We start from the raw sequence: 23,735 nt of genomic DNA on the forward strand, positions 1-23,735 counted from the left end.
ATAAAAAATGAGACAGGGAATATAATAAGTGAAGGGAAGGGAATATGGAAAAAATGGTGCAGGTACTTTGACAGTCTCCTCAATCATAGAAGAACTATGCCAGAGAACCCAAGAGACACGAATGGGGAAGAGGACCCAGACAACAACACTACCCCACCAAATATAGAAGTGAAAATTGCCATGAAGAAATTGAAAAACAACAAGGTGGCAGGGACAGATGGTATTCCAGCAGAACTGTTTAAGCAAGGAGGCAGAGAGCTGGAACAAAGCCCTCTGAAAACGGTCACCAGAATATGGGAAGAGGAGAAAATGCCCCAACAATGGAAAGAGGGTATCATGTGTCCCATATATAAGAAAGGAGATAACATGGAGTGCGGCAGTTACAGAGGGATCACAGTACTTAATTTGGGATATAAAATACTCTCTAATATACTATTTGACAGAATACTCCCAGTCATACAGAGAGAGACGGGGCCGTACCAATGCGGGTTCCTTCCGGGGAAGTCAACCATAGATCAAATATTCACCGTAAGACAAATCTTGGAAAAAACAAATTAATACGGAGTTGGCACGCATCACCTCTTTATAGATTTGAAAGCAGCTTATGATAGCATGAATAGAGAGCAGTTATATCAAGCTCTAGATGAACTGGGAATCTCTAGAAAGTTGGTAAGGCTGGTGAGAATGACAATGAGCGAAACACAAGGTAGTGTAAGAATAGGAGGAATGATGTCCAACACAATGAGTATTAAAAATGGAGTGCAACAAGGGGATGCTTTGGCATGCCTTCTCTTTAATGCTGCCCTGGAGAAGGTGATGAGAAACGCAAACCTTCTGAACAGAGGAACGATCTTCTATAAATCAGTGCAGATACTGGCCTATGCAGATGACATAGATATAATAGCAAGAACCCAAAAAGCAGTGGAAGAGACATTCACAGCTCTTGAACAGGCCAGTAGGAACATGGGGTTAATTATTAATGAACAAAAAACAAAATATATGGCAGCTGGAAAAGCACATAGAGAAAATATGCCAAATGTAATAACAATGGGCAATTATACATTTGAGAGAGTTGAACATTTCAAGTATCTGGGCTTGACAGTTACACATCTAAATGATACCTCCTTTGAAATTAAGCAGAGATTAATACTAGCCAACAGAGCCTACTTTGCCATAACAAGACTTCTATCCTCAAGGCTACTGATTCGTACCACGAAATTAACTATGTATAAACCACTTATACGACCAGTGCTTACATATGCCTCTGAAGCCTGGACATTAACAGCTAAAGATATTGAAACACTGGATGCATTTGAAAGAAAGGTACTTAGACGAATTATGGGCCCAATCTGTGAAAGAGGAAGATGGAGGAGGAGATACAACCATGAGTTGTATACCATATACAAAGACCAGCCCATCAGAAGGGTAGTGAAATTGTCCAGACTGAGGTGGGCGGGACATGTGGCTCGCTTGAATGATACAGAAGTAGCAAAAAGAAGGAAAGCCAGGAGGGCAGAGAGGATGTGGTCAACTAAGAGCCAGATGGGAAGTTGGAGTAATCGAAGATCTTAGGAAGATGGGCTATAGAAACTGGAGAGTATTGGCAAAGGACAGAGAGAGATGGAAGGAAACTGTAGAAGAGGCCAAGGCTCATCACGAGCTGTAGAGCCAAGAATGAAGAAAGACAAGTCAAATTAGAAAATAATTAAGAATGCAGTGATCAGTAACATGTATTTTTTATGTAGATTACAACACTCTGTCATCAATGAGGTGCAAATCAATCACAAAAGAAGTACCTAGAAGTAAAAATTTCTACTTTTGAGCACATATCAAGTTGTCAAATGGTGAAACATATAATCAGCTAATCTGATAATGTATCGAATTCACATTGCAAGTGGGCAGCTGAAAATAGTGATGCTGCAGATTTATCGACAGTCATTATATAGGTACATGTTCAAGGCATTAAGCATTCTAACAGCACCTTCACATTTATACATTTACTAATGTGGCTTGATATAAATAAACCATCACAATTTCAAAAGAATAGAGACTACTTCTACTCATTCATCACATTCTGTATGTCCCATAATGAAGGTGAACCTACAAGGCCAAGGAACATGTGAGGGTTCACACTAAAAAAAGACAACCAAACATTGCTTAAACTGTACACTATATTAACAAGAAACTATCACAATACTGCTTACTATTAGTTCTGTTTTTGTGCCAGTTAAATGTTTTCTAGTGAATTGGAAAGAAAGCTGCTGCTACTTTAGTTATATTAGGAAGCTGCAGGCTGTCTTATCATGAACTTAATATTTACTTCATTAATCAATTAATTTTTCAAAGAAAACAGTAACCTAAATAAGTAATTACACAGGACAGTTTACAACACAGTACTTGCCACCCATCTAAAGAAGGAGTCAAATTCTTGCACTAAGATAATCAGTAGAAGGAGTCACTAATGAGATATGTTTTAAATTTTCTTTTGAATTGGCTGAGATAACTAATTACTTACTGTATGTTAGATGTGAACTGCTCAAATATCTTCATACCATAGTACATAACTTTGTTAAATCCTAGGTAAGAATGCAATGTTTACACAAAAGTTATTTTTGTATCTTGTATTTATAGTGCAGATCACAGTTCAGCTTGAACTAATTTTTCACAGCCACACTACACCTTGACTAAAATAACTCTGTGATTGTGGCAAAGACTGGGAGTCAGCCAACTGCAGTTCTTTCTTGACACCTATGTGCCCGCTATAATGACTGATTTTTTAGGCACCACACAGCTTTCCCCTGCACAGTACAATGCACAGGAAGGGGAGAGCCAGCTGTTGCCTATCCACCTTCCCCAAAGATGTACTTCCCACTGCTGCTGACAACGACAACAATAAAAGTAATCTGAACATACGTTTTATTCTATTTGCATTGCATGTGCAGCTCTTGCTCATTCTAAGTATGTGGAATGATGTATATAATAAACAACCCAGTGTCACCATAGCTGTCTGTCAACCAAGAGATTAATTTTAACCAAACTTAGAAGAAAACATAATAATCGTTTATCACTAAGTGGGCCAATGGTTCACGAAAACGTTCAACACCAAATTTTTCTATTATTTTCCCACTAATATGATCTGACAGGTGCCAAAAATTTTTTTAACTTTTCAGAAATTACTGCTATCAGCCACCTTTTGTATTATTTTTCAATCTTTATTTGCCAAGACCAGTTTTGAATCACTATCAGCAGATGGTAAATATTTATTGGATGTTTGCAGCATTGTTGGAATTGTGCAGCTGTGGCCAGGCATGAACTGTTATCTTGCCATATCCACATGAGCCACAAGAATGCTGCAAATATGTAATAAATATGTCCCATCTGATGACACATCACTTGTCAATTGAAAATTGGTCGTGGTAAATAGAAACTGAAGAATAAAACTGAAGGCAACTGGCTACTGTAAACGTTTACACAAACTTAAATCTGAACTCAAATTGCTTCTTCTGGCGGCAACTTCTGCTCTAAATATGGATTTTAACAAAAAACTTGTGGTGTAAAAGACTACAATTATTGCTTGTACAATTTAGAAGTAGATCTAAACATTCTGTAACAGTAACATGAACAGTGACAGAGTCCAATGTGTTCATTATCACTACTTTTCAGGAAATAAGCTGGCTGGTAATCTGTAAATAGCCAGTATGTAGCCATAAACACAAAAAAGACAAAGAGTGTAAAACCAATGTAATCTACGTCATTTTGATAGAAGCAGACCGATGATCCTTGGAACATAGCATTATTTTTAAGTAATTAAAATGCACACAAACTATATCTGAAGAACAAAATCAATTTACATAAAGTGATCTAATTCTCTATTATAAAATGTAGAGTGGTGCAAAGTCATGACTCCACCTGATTTTTTTGACTAATAATGCCATCGACGTGGTGTACACTATTTCAAGCACATACAACATGGCGACCATGACATCAATCATTACACTGTGAACGTGAACAGAATGAATCTAAACGGACAACCAAATGAAGAGGGAAAGCTTAATAAATGATAGTAAGAAAAATGACATCACTGCAAAACAAATATTCATCTAAAAATCAAGCACATGAAATCCTCACAATTTAACACAAAAAAGAAAACTTTTGGTTTTGTAAATTTTGTGTGATGTTTATATCTGAAATGAAGTACTCAGTACCAGTAACCCATACAGAACTCAAAAACTCAACACGATTTTCACTTGACCTACATAGCTCCAACAAAGCCCTGAAATTTCACTTCACCCACGTAGCTCAAGCAAAGGCCTAGATACCACACTTTCACTTTCTCTATCTAAACCAAAGTTCTCAGTACAATACACCAAACCATGCTCACATGACTAATATCAGAAATGTATCCTAACCAACGATGGTATGTCAGTACCCATGATACCTACCAATAACAATCCAACAATTGCCAAATCCTAACAAGGAAATCCCCAAAATTCGTGAAACCTTTCATCACCATTGATATCAATATACACAAACAACTTTGCCCATTGCAACAAGCAATGAGCTACTCATAAATACCTGTATCTTCTTCACAATTAAAGGAAACAGAAAAATATTATATCTTCAACCACAAGAAACACATGTCACTAGTATTTCCAAACATAAAAATGAATCCATTACCCAAAATATGAAAATTCAAAGTATCTCACCAGAAAGCCAGCGCAAATTCTTTCATTAGCAACCTGAAACATTCAATTCGTGTCAAACAACTCACTACCAGACATCCAGCACAAGACAGCGCCACAAAATACTACAACACACAATCTACAAACACAAAGACTCAAAAACATAAAGGCTCATGGGCCAAAGCAGATGGGTGTAACATCAGCACCTGACCTTGTGCGAATAACATCGTGTTATGTAGGAAATGGTGTTGAGACAATGACTGCCAGTTGGCAAGAAAACAGAACTAAATTGGCATAATGAAGCTTAATTACTGTAGGACATTTGTTCAGAGTCTGCATATTTTCGGTACTACCCAAAAAGGCCAATACTGCCTGCTTTGCACTTAGGGGATCTTTCTCACTATACTGGCCCACAAACAGGACTGACAACATATGTTTATTCCATATGTCCTACAGCATTTTCTTTCTAAGCAGTGCAGCTAACATCTAAAAATAGTCCATTCTAACACTGAAGCTCTAATACTTACATCCAAAACCATTTACTCCCTAATGGTACATGTGTTTAATAATAAATTTACTAGTCACTGATTTGATTTACGAATTTTCTGAATGTCCGGTGAGACATTCATATAAATCCTTCTCTGCTATTTCTGCATCTTGTTTTGCAAATGCAAATTTTCCACAGCATCTCCAGTTTTGCTGCATTCTCTTCCTGTTTTTAGTGAGTTTCATCGCTATATACTTGAGAGACTAAAAATAAAGTTCAACTCAGTTTCTTAACATCTTGATATGTTTAAATGAGGGTTACTTTTGAATAACCCTTCCAACAGCCACTACATCAGTACTAAGTTGCATACAACACAGCTATTAAACTAAGTCTGTCATTTATAATGTGCATGAGTACAACACTACACGTGCAGCTTGAGTACATACATCACAGCATTAAATAAAGGCTATACATTTATATTCTATGGGAAAATACGTTATGCTAACCAAAATCATTTTAACTGATAAACTTACTTGCCTCCCAGAAATGCGAATGCATATTATGATTCCTGTTTTCTCTCCAGCAATTTTGTGTTCCATTTTTCATCTCTTACAAACCACAGTAGCACAAAGCCTATTACTCAGTTATAACAACAATTCCATGCAGCATCTGCCACCTTGACGAAAACAATAACAAACACAGACCTTTCTGTCAAGTGTCAACTCAAAATTTTGTCTTCAAAGTTATTAGTCGCAACGACATTAACTGGATGTGGTAACTTCTGTTAACTGTGTCAATTCCGGTGTTTCGCTGTCGCTAGAGTCTTCCAGTTGAAGGCGTTGCGAGTATTAAATTTGAAGACGAAATTTTTGGCAGACAGTTAGATCTGTGTTTGTTATTGTTTTCGTCGAGGTGGTACATGTTGCGTGGAACTGTTGTAGTAACTCAGGTAAATACGGAAGCGTCTGGTCCCACCCATCTGCTTTGACCCATGACGTCACGAATACGGCAGAAACGACCATATACTACGATTCCAATATGGCATATATAAAGTCGTTACATACACATTATAAAGACGAAAATACATCGAAAAACAAACACACACACGTTCCAAAAATAAGCCAAGTAACACTAACGGGACACACGGGCGAAATTGGGGGGGGGGGGGGGACAAACTAAATATAAAGAAAATTAGACACCCACTCCCATGCAAAACCATGCAAAACAGCCAAAAAAACAACATCACAAAACTCCCCAAATTCCACTAAACACGATATCAACTGGAATCAGACACTACCCTTGACCTATATAGCTTAACAGCAGCTCCCAATCCCATAAATTGGGATCAAACACTTCCCTTGACCTATATAGCTCAAAAACATCTCCCAATACCAATTCACAGCCACACATTGGGATCGAACACTTCCCTTGACCTATATAGCTCAACAGCAGCTCCCGATCCAATAAATTAGGATCAAACACTTCCCTTGACCTATATAGCTCAAAAACATCCCTCCACCCCCTCACAAACACTCTAACACGAAATAAACCACCCACCCCACCCTGAGCCGCAGCCACCCACCCACCCACCCACCCGCCCACCCAAACCACCCTAACTAACCATTTTCGGCCTATATATTTTACTAACAGCCCTTAAAATAACCCAAAAACCATAATAGCCATCAGGGACACTCTTCCGCCAACAGTACTCATCCAAATGAGACTGAAGGTTGGAAGAGCGCCGCTTCCCCCTCCCAGGAACTGACTTAACAGCCCCCCCCACATCCCCTCTATTGTATTTGTACAAGCCCCTGTCTCATAATTTTTGAACTCTAAGCTATGGTTAATGACTAATTGATTAAATCCCCTCTCACCCATCCCCCTATATGAAGAAAATGCATCTGAAACTACTGTGGATCCCGGTTGTATGTACTCCTCAATTATCCCCCCCCCAATTCCACCCTAGACCTCCCTTCCACAATCCTAAAAACACATTCAGAACACCCACCCCCTGGAACAACAGCCCCCCACACCCAGACACCAACCACAGACTTACCCCTCCCATACTTCCTTTTCCCAAACTGCGACTCGTCCACCTCCACTACAACCCCATGTCCCCCCAACTTACCCCTGTACTTAATAAGCTCAGAACACACTTCACGGCAAAAAGAAAACCAATCAAACGCTCTCCTCTCATGCACACCAGTCTAATGCACACAAAAACTGTGTGGGGATCTATAACAAAAATAATAAGTCACCAGTACAATCTTGTACATGCCCAACTTAGACTTCTCGAACCAGGAACTATGCTGTATGGAACGCCAAATGTCATCCTTTCGACAACACCACATATAACAACCGTCCCTGGTTCGAGATGCCAAAACTTTAGCCAACTTCATTTGTTCGCCACAAATAGAGCACTTCACGATCTTGGCAATTAAACCAAACAGCTGCAAAAACTTTATCAGTTCCAAATCGGAGTTTCCCATCATTTCCCGCAGACGTGCACTATTAATTTTATCCTTCATATCCATTCCTGAACAAAAACAACAACTGATTAATTTACTAAAATTATCACATGACCTACAGCGAACAGTACTAAATCAACCTTCACACAAAACCACTAAATTGTTAACTCAATGAAACGAATTCCACTACAAACACAGCCAGCACTGGAACAATTCTGTATAATGAGCAAGACCAAACTGAGTCCATTACACGACACAAACAAAAGCCTTGAACATACCACCATAGAGCACAACAAATCACAACATGCTGACATCTACAAACATGCCATACTCACAAACCAAACTCTGCGCCGTCATGACATCACGTAACACAACACTCTTATGTCACGGGTCAAAGCCGACGTCTGGGATTGGATGCTTCTGTCGACCCTAACTCAGTAATAGGCTTTGTGCTATTGTGATTTCTAAGAGATGAAAAGTGGAGAGAAAACAGGAAATGTAATATACAATCATATTCTGGGAGGCAAGTAAGTTTATCGGCTAAAATGATTGTGGTTAGCATTTCATATTTTCCCATAGAATATAAATGTACAGGATTTATTTGATACTGTGGCGTATGTACTCAAGCTGCACGTGTAGTGTTATACTCATGAACGTTATAAACGGCAGATTCAGTGTTGTATGCAACTTAGTACTGTTGTGGCTGTTGGAAGGCTTCTTCAAACGTAACTCTCGTTTAAACATATCGATATGTTAAGTAATGGAGTAGTTGAACTTGATTTTTACTCACTGAAGTATGTAGTGATGAAACTCGATAAAAACAGGAAGAGAAATGCAACAAAACTGCAATACTGTGGGAAATATGCATTTGCAAAACAAGGTGCTCAAATAGCAGGTAACGATTCTTATGAATGTGGCGCCGGACATTCAGAAAATTCATAAATCAAATCAGTGTCTAGTACATTCACTCTTTATTATTATTCATAAGTACTATTAGGGAGTAAATGGCTTAGGATTTAAGTATTAGAATTTCAGTGTTAGAATGGACTACTTTTAGATCTTAGCTGCGCTGGTTAGAAAGAAAATGCTGTAGGGCAGATGGAATAAAAGTATGCTGTCAGTCCTGTTTGTGAGGTAGTATGGAGAGAATGATCTAAGTGCAAAGCAGGCAGTACTGGCCTTTTTGGGTGGTACCAAAAAGATGTAAACTCTGAACAATTGGCAGCCATTGCCTCATCACTGTTTCCTACCTGAGGCTAAGATGAGGCTATTCGCACAAGCTAAGGTGCTACACCCATCTGCTTTGACCCATAATGTCATGGTGAGCCTTGATGTTTTTGAGTCTTTCTATTTGTAGATTGTGTGTTGTAGTATTTGGTGGTGCTGTCTTGTGCTGGAGGTTTGTTAGTGAGTTGTTTAAAATGTATTGAATGTTTCAGGTTGCTATTAAAAGAATTTGTGCTGGCTTTCTGGTGAATTACTTTGAATTTGCATATTTTGGCTGATGGATTCTTTTCTATGTTTGGAAATATTAGTGCTGTCTGTATTTTGTGGTCAGAGATTTTATATTTTTCTCTTTCCTTCAGTTGTGAAGAAGATACAGATATTTATGAGTAGCTCATTGCTTGTTGCAATGGGCAAAGTTGTTTGTGTATGTTGACATCGATGGTGATGAAAGTTTTCACAAATTTTCGGGATTTCCTTGTTAGAGTTTTGTAATTGTTGGATTGTTATTGGTAGGTATCACGGGTACTGTTGTATTCTCATTGGTTAGGATATATTTCTGATATTAGTCATGTGAGAATTGTTTGATTTGTTGTACTGAGAACCTTGATTTAGATAAAGTAAGTGAAAGTGTGGTATCTTGGGCTTTGCTTGAGCTATGTGGGTGACGTGAAATTTGCAATACCATGTTTTAGAGTAGTTGGTTCCTGGTATTGAGAGCTACTAGTATTCCCAGTCTGAGATATGTAGGTCACATGAAAATTACGACACCAATAGTTTTCATTTTTGTAATTATTTGTTAAATTTTGAGGATTTTGTGTGCTTGATTTTGGGTGAATTTTTGTTTCGCAGTGAGTGTAAGAAATCGCTATTCTTTTGAAATTTTGATTGTTTATTTATGTCACACCACATTAGTAAATGTTTATATTGTGTAGGTGCTGTGATGAGAATGCTTAATGCCTTGAAGATGCATCTACAAAAATGACTGTTGTTAAACACCAGCGCCACTATCTCCAGCTTCCCATTTACAGTGTGATGTAATATGTGATCAGATTAACTGGATATGTTCTTCAGCATTTGAGAACTTAATATTTGTTCAAGTGCAGGAATTTTTACTCATAGGTACTTCATTTGAGGTTGTTTTGGATCACATTGGCAAGAGTATGTACCCTACATACAAAATTGATTGGTTTCCAGAAAGGTTTTTCAACAGAAAATGCCATATATGCTTTCACCAGTCAAATTTTGAATGATCTGAATAACCGAACACCACCCATTGGGATTTTTTGTGATCTCTCAAAGGCTTTTGATTGTGTAAATCATGAAATTCTGCTAGACAAGCTCAAGTATTGTGGCATGAGTGGGACAGTGCACAAATGGTTTAATTCGTACCTAACTGGAAGAGTGCAGAAAGTTGAAATAAGTAGTTTTCGTAACATGCAAAGATCAGCACATTCCTCAAACTGGGGAACTATCAAGAATGGGGTTCCACAAGGGTCAGTCTTGGGTCCTTTGTTGTTCTTATTATATATTAATGACTTGCCATTCTATATTCATGAAGAGGCGAAGTTAGTTCTCTTCGCTGATGATACAAGTATAGTAATCACACCTGAGAAACAAGAATTAACTGATGAAATTGTCAATACTGTCTTTCAGAAAATTACTAAGTGGTTCCTTGTAAATGGACTCTCACTGAATTTTGATAAGACACAGTACATACAGTTCCTTACAGTGAATGGTATGACGCCATTAATAAATATAGACCTTAATCAGAAGCATATAGCTAAGGTAGAATATTCCAAATTTTTAGGTATGTCCATTGATGAGAGATTAAATTGGAAGAAACACATTGATGATCTGCTGAAACGTTTGAGTTCAGCTACTTATGCAATAAGGGTCATTGCAAATTTTGGTGATAAACATCTTAGTAAATTAGCTTACTACGCCTATTTTCACTCATTGCTTTCATATGGCATCATATTTTGGGGTAATTCATCACTGAGGAATAAAGTATTTATTGCACAAAAGCGTGTAATCAGAATAATAGCTGGAGTCCACCCAAGATCATCCTGCAGACATTTATTTAATGATCTAGGGATATTCACAGTAGCTTCTCAGTGTATATACTCTCTTATGAAATTTGTTATTAACAACCAAACCCAATTCAAAAGTAATAGCAGTGTGCATAACTACAATACTAGGAGAAAGGACGATCTTCACTATTCAAGATTAAATCTAACTTTGGCACAGAAAGGGGTGAATTATACTGGCACTAAAGTCTTTGGTCACTTACCAAATAGTATCAAAAGTCTGACAGATAACCAACAAGTATTTAAGAAGAAATTAAAAGAATTTCTGAATGACAACTCCTTCTACTCCATAGAGGAATTTTTAGATATAAATTAAGAAAAAAAAGAAAAAAAAAACAAAAATATTAAAAAAAATTTAAAAAAAATAAAAAATAAAGAAAAACAAAAAAAACACAAAAAAATAAACTTGTTATATTAACTTAAGTATGTTGTTAAATTAACCTAATTATGTCATGTATTGGAAAATTCGACTCGTTCCACATCATTACGAAATATCGTATTCATGATCCATGGAACTAGTATTAATCTAATCTAATCTAATCTAATCTAATCAACGTACATAATTTTTTTCTAATTTGACATGTAGTGTTAATATTCTACTTATGTTTGTTCTTTTCATTACTGCCATGTTCCATCAAAAATATTCATTATTTCATTCAGTATACCTTTGATATATTTTCAGAAACATATCACAAATCCAGTACCACACCATAACTACAGGATTGTACTACCAAACATTCTCTGCCACCACCCTATATTTTCTAGGATGGATACTAAGGATAGGCCATGGCGAATACCCAAGATCATTATTTTATATTTTACCACCTGTGAAAATTAATGTGTCTGGTAAAATTTTAATGTTATGGGACTGCCAATAGTAGTATCATAGATACACATTAAGAAAATGAAATGGTTTACATTCCACTGTGAAAACCCACTGTCATAAAATGTTTATTGAAGTGGATGACACTTGTATCTCTTATGTTGGAGTTACTGTTACAATGAATGTGATTTTTTAGTATGAAATCTGAAAAACAACTGCAGCAAAATAAATTTGTTTATTGGAAAAGGAGTTATGTCTCTTACATATGTTATATTGGCCTGTTTTATATGTGTGTTGTTCACAATCCCTGCTCCCATCACTGACCAGAGAAAGCAATTACAGAATCATTGTATAATGTTACATCATGTGTGTGTGTGTGTGTCTTGGAAGGGTGGAGTAGTGCACACACTTTTGGGAAGAGTTTATTGGTCGATCCACTAATGATTATAGGTCCAAGGATAATATTTTTTGATGGAGTAGCTTACATTTATTCATAACATTGTCATTATTACATAATGGATTTTCCATTGTGTGAAGATTAGTGTTTAATGTCCCATTAACCACAGTAATAAGGACAGACTATCAGGTTTCTAACAACAGACAGTACATGCAATGGATATCTTGCCAAGAGTGGTGCTTACCTCTTACTCTGTGGTCTCCATGTAGATGGACACAATCTCCTTCAAGGCTTTTTGCTTCAGATCTGTGGCTGACTATCAGCCAACTGAATGTTGCCTCAAACCGAATTAGTGATAAGTAAAAATAAATAAACAGAAAAGAAATTTGTTCAGGGCATAAACTTGAAACTGATATTAAATTGACAGATTCTTTGACCAAAAGTTGACTTACACTGCACAAAGCATTTTTGCAGTAGAAGTTTTCTTCATAACTGAACTTCATGACAGTTTCTCTTCATAAGTATTTTTGGGAATTATTTCCATACTAGAAATATATATAAAAAGATTTTAGTGCCAACTGAAATATAGTAAGTTTGATTTCTTGGTTATTATTTATTTCTGTTTATCTCCTTTCCTTTCCTGATTTTCTTCAGCTGGCATATGTGCCACAGCTGTTTCTGCCAGAATGATGGATTTTCATTTCCTTAAAATGCAACTGAAGGTGGAAAAAAATACTGTTGTATTCAAACAAGGTAAAAAGTAGGAAATTCCATGTAACTGCAAAAGAATTGTAGTGTCGCAGAATAGTAAAGAGTAGGAAACATGGAATATTGTCAAAGTTTCGTTGTCTATGCCGAGAGCCAGAAGCAGCAGGTTAACCAAGAGGTAAGAGAATTGCACACATATTGGAATGTTTTGTCATACAGGTGCAGTGACCTGGTTACACACAACAGGCGAGAGAGAATTGCTTAGCATGTGGGTTTGTGTTAGACGGAGACTTTCGTAGAGTGTAAGACAGAGGTATAGCGTCAGCTGTACTGTATTTAACAACTTCGCGTAAGTCTGCTGTAACAACATGTAACTCTATCGCAAGAACACCTAAGGGGCGAGTACGGCAGATAAGCCAGCAGTATAAGTGGAATGAATGCATTCATTACAAACGAGCATGACGTCAGGACATTGCTCGTGCTTCCTTTAAATATGCCAGCTTTGATAGCAACAAGGCACTCGGAGTTAGACTTGCAGTTAGATGTGTACTGGGTCGCTGCGTAGGACTCAGCTTGGTGATTGAGATGTTGATCTTTATTAAGGAGATGTTGCAGTAAGGGCAGTCCATCCAGCAGCAGACGTGAGGGGACAGTACCAGCTCTGGTTCTCTCTTCTGCTGCCACTGTCAATCGTCGACCCAGGATTAGCAGACATCACAGCAGACTCACTCACTGCCAATGCTGACCACATCAGTGAGCTGTCATCGAGATCGTGTAGGGCCTAGGCCCTGTGCATCCGCCGTCACGACCGGGTGAGCCGACGACGCTGGGGGACTGCAGCCTGTTCCGCCCTTCCACCATGGACGAGCCACCAGGAGGAGCACAGAAGAAGACGGGGTGGGATAGAGTACACTCTGCACTATGAGGATGCCTCTCGTGCCGACAACGCCGGGACTCCAACCCAGAGCCTCTTACGTGCAGCGGCTTGCTGTCCGCAGCCAAGCCAGCTGGCCAGCCGGGTGCCACCAGCTACGCACAGCTGAAGTACGATGTAAGGACATTTCGCCGCTACGTCAGAGTGCGCAGCACTGCGCTAGCAAGACTGGTGCGGCCCAGAGCTGGTGTCATCACTACGAGTCAGCGAGGACTCGGGAAAGGTCGTTGATATCACACAAACTCAGCCAGCCTGTGTTACGCGGGCCACATTGTACTCAGCAGGAATAAAGGGGTTATGAATTAATAATGTTTCTTTAGCGTTTCTGACGCGTCCACAGTCATTTCCTAGCGTCCTGACAACTGGAGAGGTCACCACTTGGCTTCCAGTCCACCATTGGCAACTGGGACCACCGGAGCACCTGCAGAATGAGATACTGCGTAATTGGAGCTCCAGTAGTTACATGAGTGTATTTATTTGTATGGAGACTGAGAAGCTGGAAGACTGTAGCGAAGTGCAGGAAGACTTGCAGAGAATCAACAATTGGTGGAGCAGCTGCCGCTGTGAATAACTGTCAAGACAGATCTCCACATTGCTGCACCATATCCTAGTGAGCAACAGTTTGTCATTGAAGAGATCACTCCAATTTCTGTTAGCTGAAGTTTTGGTACAAGAACTGCTGTCAACAGAACAATGACCTGTGCTTGTGCACATTTTTGCATTTGTGCAAAAGCAAAGTCAGTTACGTTGCATTTGTTTCTTCAGTGACAGTACATCTGTAGGTAATAAGTTTCCAGTAACGTTACAGTGAGAGAGATACAGTAGATGAAATGGGTTGTGGCCAAGACTGAATTCGTTTGTTTTTCAGGTGCATAGTACAATCATGTAAATTCTTTATCAGTGGTCATCAACTTATTTGGACATAAACCCACAAGAATGAAGTCACTTCTTTTGTATTGGATGAAGACAGTTTAAAATAATATAACATATCATACGGCTATGTTACTTACCTGGTTTATGCTTCAGGATCAAAGATTGTGAGAATTTCAGGTCTTCTGATGCAATAAATCCATCATTTTAGGATGATCTGGGCAATAATTCACTTATTCCTGCAAACATATTTGGGAAAAATAACTTCTTAATAGAGACTCTGCTTCTGTGTATTTAACGAGATAATATTAATGACAAGATTTCTGTGATTGAAATGGAAATGTCTAGTTGGAGGCACTGATTTGATTTTGTAACTTAAGCCATAGCTATTGTAAATGTAAATGATGTGGTTGAGAGATGGTTATGACAATTCATTTCGTGAGTGCCATGTCTAGACATTTGTGAGGGAGTGGGGGGAGGGAGGGGGGGAGGGAGGGGGGAGGGAGAGGTTGTGTGAAAGTTTACGCATCTCATATCTGTAACTGAGTAGGCTGATGACCAAACAAAAAGATAGCACCACTGTAGTTTCTTTGTCGCGGTAAACATGATGGTGCTACACTTTCGATGTCTGTCTGATGTCTCTCCTGCTGTGTAATGCTGTGATGGGAGACCTCAGCAACATCTTTTGACATGCATCTGGCTGGTTTTAGGCACTTTTCCAGATGACTGAACCCCATTCACAAGAGTTTCACTAAGATATTGATGGCAATGATACAATTAACTCTGAAACACACACTGCCTGAGAAAGCGGATAAATGTGCTTATAATTTTTGCAGAAAAGTTGCTGAAAATATCAAAAATGTTTTGTGTTCAGTAGCTGCAGAAGACTGTTATAATCAAGACTGCTATGCTAAATTAGTGTCAAACCCCTCAACTGTTTGAAATGGGGGGTGGGGGCACAGTATTGGTACCAAGTTTGATGCTGCTTTGCAGGAAGTATGCAATTTTCTAGATTCCTCAGAGAAATCCCAATTTTCACTGTAGGATTTATTGTAGGATGTCAATGAATGACTCTTAGACTGAGATACAATTACTATGAAAATGTTTAGAATGCAAACTGACCGAACATTACAGTTATGGAGTCATTCCCCAAATATTCAATGATCCATCTCCCAACCCCCCAGTCTTGTTAAGGTTTGTTGAAGGTACATCTTAACAATCTGGACTCAGGGTCAAGGCAACCTATCCACATTCCTTCAGAACCTCAACACCCTTTCTCCTATGTGCTTCACCTGGTACTCCTCTACACAATGTGCCACCTTCCTGGAAGGTGACCTCCACCTCTCTGATGGCTCCATCCACACCTCAGTCAACATCAAACTCACTAACCACCAACAGTACCTGCATTTTGACAGCTGCTGTCCCTTTCACACAAAAAAATCCCTCCATCTACAGCTTAGCCACCTGTGGACGACATATCTGCTCTGATCACTCTCTTGCCCCGTATACTGAAGGGCTCACAAAGGCCTTCGCAGACAGCAACATTCCCCCAGTCTAGTCCACAAATAAATTTCCAATGCTGTATTCTCACACACCCCCAATCCTTCCACCATCCCCAAGAAGCAGCTAAAAGGAGTATCCCCTCATCACCCAATATCACTCTGGAGTGGAACAGGTGAACCATATTGTTCACCAGGGCTTCATCTCTCTTCCCGCCCTGAAGAGGGGCATCATACCCAAGAACCTTTGCACCCCTCCTAAAGTGGTGTTTCGCTGGACACCCAACCTACACATCATCCTAGTGTATCTCTGTGCCACGCCCACACTCATCTGCTTATCACAAAGATCTTATACATGGGGCAGACCAAAGTACAAGATCTGCCTAACCCACACACTCAGCACCTACTACACTAGTTGTGTCACTGGCTCATCCTACCCCTTTAGAGGCTGGGTCACCTGTGAAAGCAGACATCAAATACCAGCTCTGTTTCAATCACTGCACAGCTTTCTGTTTTGGATGACTACCAACCAGCTGTCTACCAGGATGAATGGGCACCCCCAAACTGTGGCCAAAAGCAAAGTAGACCGTTCTTGTGGCACAACTTTCAGCTGAATATAAAATGATTGATTTTAATGGCTGGTTCACAACCCAGATTATATAGATCCTCCCCTCCACCATTAGCTTTTCTGAACCACACAGACCAGAGTTACCCTTAAAGCATTTTCTCTGTTTCTGAAATTATCCCGGCCTCAAACTACATTAACCTGCTTCCCCTAAATCCTCAACCTAATTTCTGTCCTCTCTGTCCTGTCACCCCTCCCAAGTTAAGTTGCTTCCCTCCCCTCCACCATTAGCTTTTCTGAACCACACAGACCAGAGTTACCCTTAAAGCATTTTCTCTGTTTCTGAAATTATCCCGGCCTCAACCTACATTAACCTGCTGCCCCTAAATCCTCAACCTAGTTACTGTCCTCTCTGTCCTGTCACCCCTCCCAAGTTAAGTTGCTTTCAGCATGTGCCCCTTCCCACTGGCCGCTACAATTGTGCCAGCCCATATATCTGCCACCCCTCCTTCCCACATTCCTAGCAGGCAAACTGGCCCTCTCTGTCCAAGCTGCTAGCTACCCATTACCAGCTCATCTCGCTGCCTCCCACCTCCTTTCCCTTGACCCACCTCACTTGACACTACCCCGCCACAATCAGCCCACCTGCCACAAAATCAAAATATCACTGACAAGTCAGTCTAGCTGGCAGCATGGAGAGAGAGAGAGAGAGAGAGAGAGAGAGAGAGAGAGAGAGAGAGAGAGAGAGAGAGAGAGTAAGTTTGTTTTTGTTTGTATAGCTTGTGTCAAAGGATAGGTCTTACAGCTAGCAAGTTTTCTTTCTTTTGTTTGTGTCTATCAGCAACTCAATACTTCTGTTTTCCGGTGAGTGGTCTCCTGTAATCCTAACATGTTTGTCTTGTTTAAAACATGTATATGAACTTCTTTGAGCAGAATTTCACTAAGAATATTTTTCATCATAATAGACGTCTTTGAATGATGAACTGTTTTACACAAAAACAGAAAAATAAAGTTCAAAAAATTGAATTAAAGGGCGGTGGAGGCAGACGCTCACCCACAAGGAGAGGGAACTTTTCTGTTTCTCATTACTAAATCCAGTATGAGTATTTTCCTAAAGTTTCAAAAGCTTATAAATTATTTCCCATATTTCTCATAATTTGCCAGGGGCATGAGAAAGGCGACTAGCTACAGGTTGTCCATTGATTATCCTCAACCTTTTTTTTTTTAAAGTTACCTGAAAGAAATAACACAGATAAATAACTATCAACTATATTCCCTGAGTAACACATATTTAGAACCATGGGTATGGCATGTCATTAACAACATGGCTTAACACTGTATCTTATTTTTATTAATATTAGCAGATGCAAACCGCTCCATTGCTATCCAAGCCTGCCCTTCATCCCCCACCCCCACCCCCAAAAAAAATTAAAGGTAAGGTTATTATCCTCCCCCCTCCCCTGCCCCTAGTCTCCTCCATCAGGGGGAAGAGCAGGCTGTTTGAGTGCATGCTAACTACCCTTTCCAGCCATAGGTATTAACAACTTTTACTTTTATTGCATTTCTTGCAAAAAGTAGATAATTTCTTTTGTTCGATCTTACCATTTTAAACTATTTCTTTAAACTGCTGTTACAAATTTGACACAGAAATAATACACATAGCTAAAGAAAAGACAAGAACTTTGAATTTATATGTGGTATATGTATAGCTAAGGGATATATTATAAGAAAATGACAAGTAAATAATGTTATGTGTTGGGGTTTTTTTCCTCAGGTTCCAGCTTTAGCTGGGACTAATCGTTTCCTTTCCAATATGGTAGCCAAAATGGTCTGCCATGGTGTCTCATAGATGACTCAGCCTTCGGTGTCTTTTATCTTCTTCAATGTTGCTGATATTATGATTCAGTTCTTCCTGCTGTGCCAGCCACCCTTTGTAGTGTCTTACTTCATCAGCTATCATTGTTTGGGCAATCTTCACTGTTCGAGTTGATCTGACTCTATCCTCTCAGGTAGCCTTTGTCATTCATGTTGCGCAGTTGGCCAACATTGCCTTTTTGCCTTTCATCTCAGGGTGATCACTGTGGATGTCCATCTGGGGTGTCAGTGTCTTTCATGTTGTTGAGAGTGATCTTTAATTTGGGAGGCTGTTATACACCCATTTGCGCACTGACCTGCATCAATCACGGCTCAGCTTGTGCTCGCCGGTGGTGGGCTGTTCAGTAGGTGGTAGGCTTTCTTCAGTAGGGGTCAGGCTGCTTCCAACTGAACAGATTGTATGCTCCTTGCAACAAATTTGTAAAGGATTACGAATGAAGTACGTCAACGAGTGTGACGATTCTCGTTGTAAATAGGTCAAATCCATGTTCACCTATAGTAAACTCATTAACGAACTAGAAATATGCAATTTAAAGATGTGTCTTATTGTAACTATGATTTGACAGAACTTTATAAAGTCAACACAAGACCATTCCCACACCAAAACACGGGAAGTAACATTGTTCACAGAAGATACCGCATCCGCTTCAACTACTGTGTATTGTCTTAACGCTCTCAGACTATGCCCAAATACTGATGCTGCATGCTTGAGGAATGTGCATAAAGTACAGCATCGTTAAGTGCTTCAAGAATGACTACAGGTTTTTGGCTTATTTCTACATTAGTCATAAAAATGCTAATAAACAATGGTTAATGTAGTGTCTATTCTTGTTAGCTAATAACAGTACTCACTCTAATCGGTACAGTATCGATAGTATATTTAAATGCTTGATTTTTGCAATTACATTTTTACAGATTTATTATTCAGTTATGGCAAAGGAAATGCACTGAGAGTAAAGACGAGCAAAATGTGGAATTGTAACTGTATTAAACATTACAGAATTGATTGAGATTTTATTACACCGGCATTCATTGTCTAATATTCCAGGTTCAACTTGGTTTGCAGGGAACAAGGGCATGAGGTATATTGCATTAGTAACACCACTGACAAACTATTGCCAACAGATGTGAATTTTACCTTGAGGGAGTATCCTGTAAGCTTGCTTCATGTGTTGAAATACGTATCTAATACTCTTTATTTGTGGGGAAGCAATTTGCAAGTAGCCATTTTTTAATCACTGATCTTGTAACACTGAAATAAATAATATCGCAAACATACAAATCTGCTAGGGGTGAAAATATTACACAGAATACCTAAATATTTGGAGCCCATAATGATTAAAAATTATTTTGTATTTAATGTTTTTTGTGTAAACATGCTGAAGTTTGTGAGTTACGTATTACACCAGGGGACATGCGCAAGTCAATTGCACCTTAGTTTCCTGTGGTCACAACACAATAAAAAACGAAACCAATATTTTCCTTGGCCAATGGTCTTGCCGCAGTGGTAACATCAGTTCCCGTCAGATCACCGATACTAAGAGCTGTTGGGCTCGGCTAGCACTCAGATGGGTCACCATCGGGGTCTGCGCAGTGCTGTTGGCAAGCGAGGTGCACTCAGTTCTTGTGAGGCCTATTGAGAGCTGCTTAACTGAGAAGTAGCGACACTGGTCAGGAAAGCTGACAGCGGCTGGGAGAGTTGTGTGCTGACCACACGCCCCTCTGTATCCACACCCAGTGATGACTAAGGCTGAGGATGACACGGCAGCCAGTCAGTACCGTTGGTCCTTCAAGGGCTGTGTGGATGGAGTGTTTTTCTTGTACACTTTCTTCAACATGCTGGATCATATTATAAATGGGTCTACATCAACAGACTATTATATCAAATGTTTGTTGCTAGTAAATATTTGAACTGAGAATAGTTAATTGAAAATAAAAGTGATACAGACTTGTATTTGATACCCCTGACAATTTGTACTGATGCACAAATCCATGAGGATATCACACTTAAAAGCATGGGCTGTAACTGTAATTAATTTATTCAGGAAACTTGGATACATTTTGTTACAAGGCACAGCTTCCATTACATTTTATTATAAAGCACAACTTACATCCATTTGAACCTGCATACCATAGTCAGACCTAGGTGCACCTCTGTAATTTTTAACCCACCCACTTCCCTTCAGTACCAAATTTACTTGACTATTCCTTCATGTCTCAAGATGTGTCCTAACAGGCAGTCCCATTTTTCAGTTGTGCCATTAAATTATCACCTTATAATAATATAAGTAATACATTATTTGGTCATCTTTTCATAGTTACTGTTTATGCTACAAATGCATAGACAAATCCATGAAAAAGGAAACAATTACTTTCCTTTCATTGGACAGTATTACAAATGTTCAATTATATTAGTAGGACATTGCATAAAACAAATACAAAAAATTTTGTATGAAAAGAAAGAAGTCATTGTATGAGAGTCTGCCAGAACAAGAAAGGAACGGTGATTTTTATGTGGGTGGTTCTGAGCAAAAAAATTTTGTATGAAAAGAAAGAAGTCATTGTATGAGAGTCTGCCAGAACAAGAAAGAAACCGTGATTTTTATGTGGGTGGTTCTGAGCAAATTACTTTGCTGGGGGCATCTGCATTCAATGCAATCAAGGAGCTATCTGCTGTTGCGTGTATGCAATCTCCTCTTAACAGAAGACTGTGTATAAAGTGAAGACAATGATGTGCTACTGCCTAAGAATCCACATTTACCATTTTGTGGTGATGACTTATTTATTATTCTTATATATAAATGTCAGGTCATTAAAAAATAAAATTGGTAATCATAGTAGTCTATTAGGTGTAAACAAGAAGACTACATTGTGTGTTAATAAGCACTGGCTCAGTGAAGATAAGCTACAACTGAACATATCACAGGGGATGGTCATGGCATACTGTGGCAGATCAAGCTGGCATCCGTCACCTGCTCTAATTACACCGCAACTACTACCAATAATTTTTTTCTCTCTTTTCTATCTCTGGGTGTTTTGGTTCTGATTTTCAGTAATATTTGTATGTGATGTAGGCATAAATCTGCTCATTGGTTATTTAGATCAGATTTCATTGTTACTGTTGTGACAGTGCCATGACATTTAACAGTGCCGCCACGACAGTACGCGCAAACAGCGATAGAGGCGCTCCGTAACTCGGCTGAGCGCGGGAGCGCCACCTAGCTACGAACGGCGCCGACCGCATGTCACGGCACGGCAATCGAATAAGAGATACTGAGTTGTTATCATGTAACCAGCTATTGTTTCTAAGTGAGTGTGTTTGAATATCCACGCAATTATTGGTGATTAAAGGTTATAACACTTTTTGGTGAAGAGGTCAGATATTTTCACTGCGTTGTGGATTTGTGTGTTCGTGACGGGGCAGACATGGAACAGCTTATGCAAGCGCCCATTGAACAACAAACACGGCTGCTATTCAGGCGTTGTCAACATCGCTTACTCATCGTCTGTCTTCCTCTTCTCTGCCTCCGTTCCCTCCTTTCGACGAGGCCACTGAAGACTGGGAGGATTATGAGAAGCGTTTGCGGCAACACTGCTTGGCTTTCGGCATTGTCGACGCTCCTATGTGTAAGTCGTTATTTCTATCTTGGATTTCCCCACGGATCTATCAGCTGCTATCTCAGTTAGCCCCTCTGCAGGAACCTGCCTCTCTGTCCTTCCAAGAAATGTGTGACTTATCGTCTAACTATTACCGAAAAAACACCCACGTCGTTGCCGCCCCGCGTGGCGTTATACCAGTGTTGTAAACAGCCCCATCAATCTTACCGGGCTTGGGCGGCAGAACTACACGGTCTGAGTAGGAAATGTCAGTTTGTCACGGACGCTCATCATGTGTCTTATGCTGATTCAATAGTTAGGGATGCTATTCTATGGCTTGCTCCTGATAAAGAAGTTCGGCAACGTGCCCTACAACAGCCAAACCCGTCGTTGTCGGAAGTTCTAAGCATCGCTCAATCCTTTGAAGTGTCTTACACTGCTGGCGCGCAAATAGACGCGTGGTGTGATGTAGGCGCTGTACAGTCAACTTTCGACACGGACAATTTGCCTGTTTCACAGGAGAACGAAGATGTGGCGGCGGTTCACTCGCATACACAACGTCGCGGTGGGCCGCAACGCTTGCAGCGACAACAGCACCCACAGAAGCAAGTTCGTTCTGCACTTCCTTCTTGTCCACGTTGTTTTTTACAGCATGACAGGCCGCGTGTCCAAAACGTTGGGCCACGTGTAATTCATGTAGGAAAAAAGGCCACATTGCTTCTGTGTGTCAGTCCCCTAAAGTTCCTGTCGACGAGGACGAGGCATCGGACATGGATGTTAACTGCGTGCTTTCTCAAACAAATAAGTTGTTTGTTACTGTTCGTGTTCTGGATAAAGACATTCACATGGAAGTAGACACTGGCCCTGCAGTAACTCTCATTAATTCTTGCACGTATTTGGAGTTGGGCTCCCCTCCCTTGTCTCCAGTTACGCGAAATCTGAGAACTTATAACAAACAGAAAATTCCTATCATTGGCCAGTGTGATGCTTCCACTGCCTACAAGTCTGTTGTTAGGCCCCTCACGTTTTATGTGGTGGATCATGCGGGCACTGAAAACCTGTTCGGTTATGATGCTTTCCAGTTGTTCGGGTTCTCCATTGATGATGATGTGCACCTCATATCTGAGGACATTCCGTATCAACAGCTGGATGGCTTGTGTTCTGAATTTTCGTCCGCGTTCTATGCTGGTCTGGGTCGTGCCAAGGATTTTGAAGCCCACATTACTCTTAAACCTACAGCTCGCCCTAAGTTTTTCCGGGCACGCCCTATTCCGGTAGCGTTGCGTGCACCTGTCAAGGCTGAGATAGACAGGTTAACAGCTTCAGGGATTCTCCTTCCTGTTACCTCCAGCGAATGGGCATCGCCAATCGTGGTGGTTTCTAAACCAAACGGGAGTCTGCGATTGTGTGGTGATTTTAAAGCCACTGTGAACGCTCAGAGCCTCATTGACACTTATCCTCTTCCCCGTCCTGAGGAGTTATTTACCAACCTCGCTGGGGGCCAGTTCTTTTCCAA

This window comes from Schistocerca serialis, chromosome 11, assembly GCF_023864345.2.
Source record: "Schistocerca serialis cubense isolate TAMUIC-IGC-003099 chromosome 11, iqSchSeri2.2, whole genome shotgun sequence".
Classification (NCBI taxonomy): domain Eukaryota; kingdom Metazoa; phylum Arthropoda; class Insecta; order Orthoptera; family Acrididae; genus Schistocerca; species Schistocerca serialis.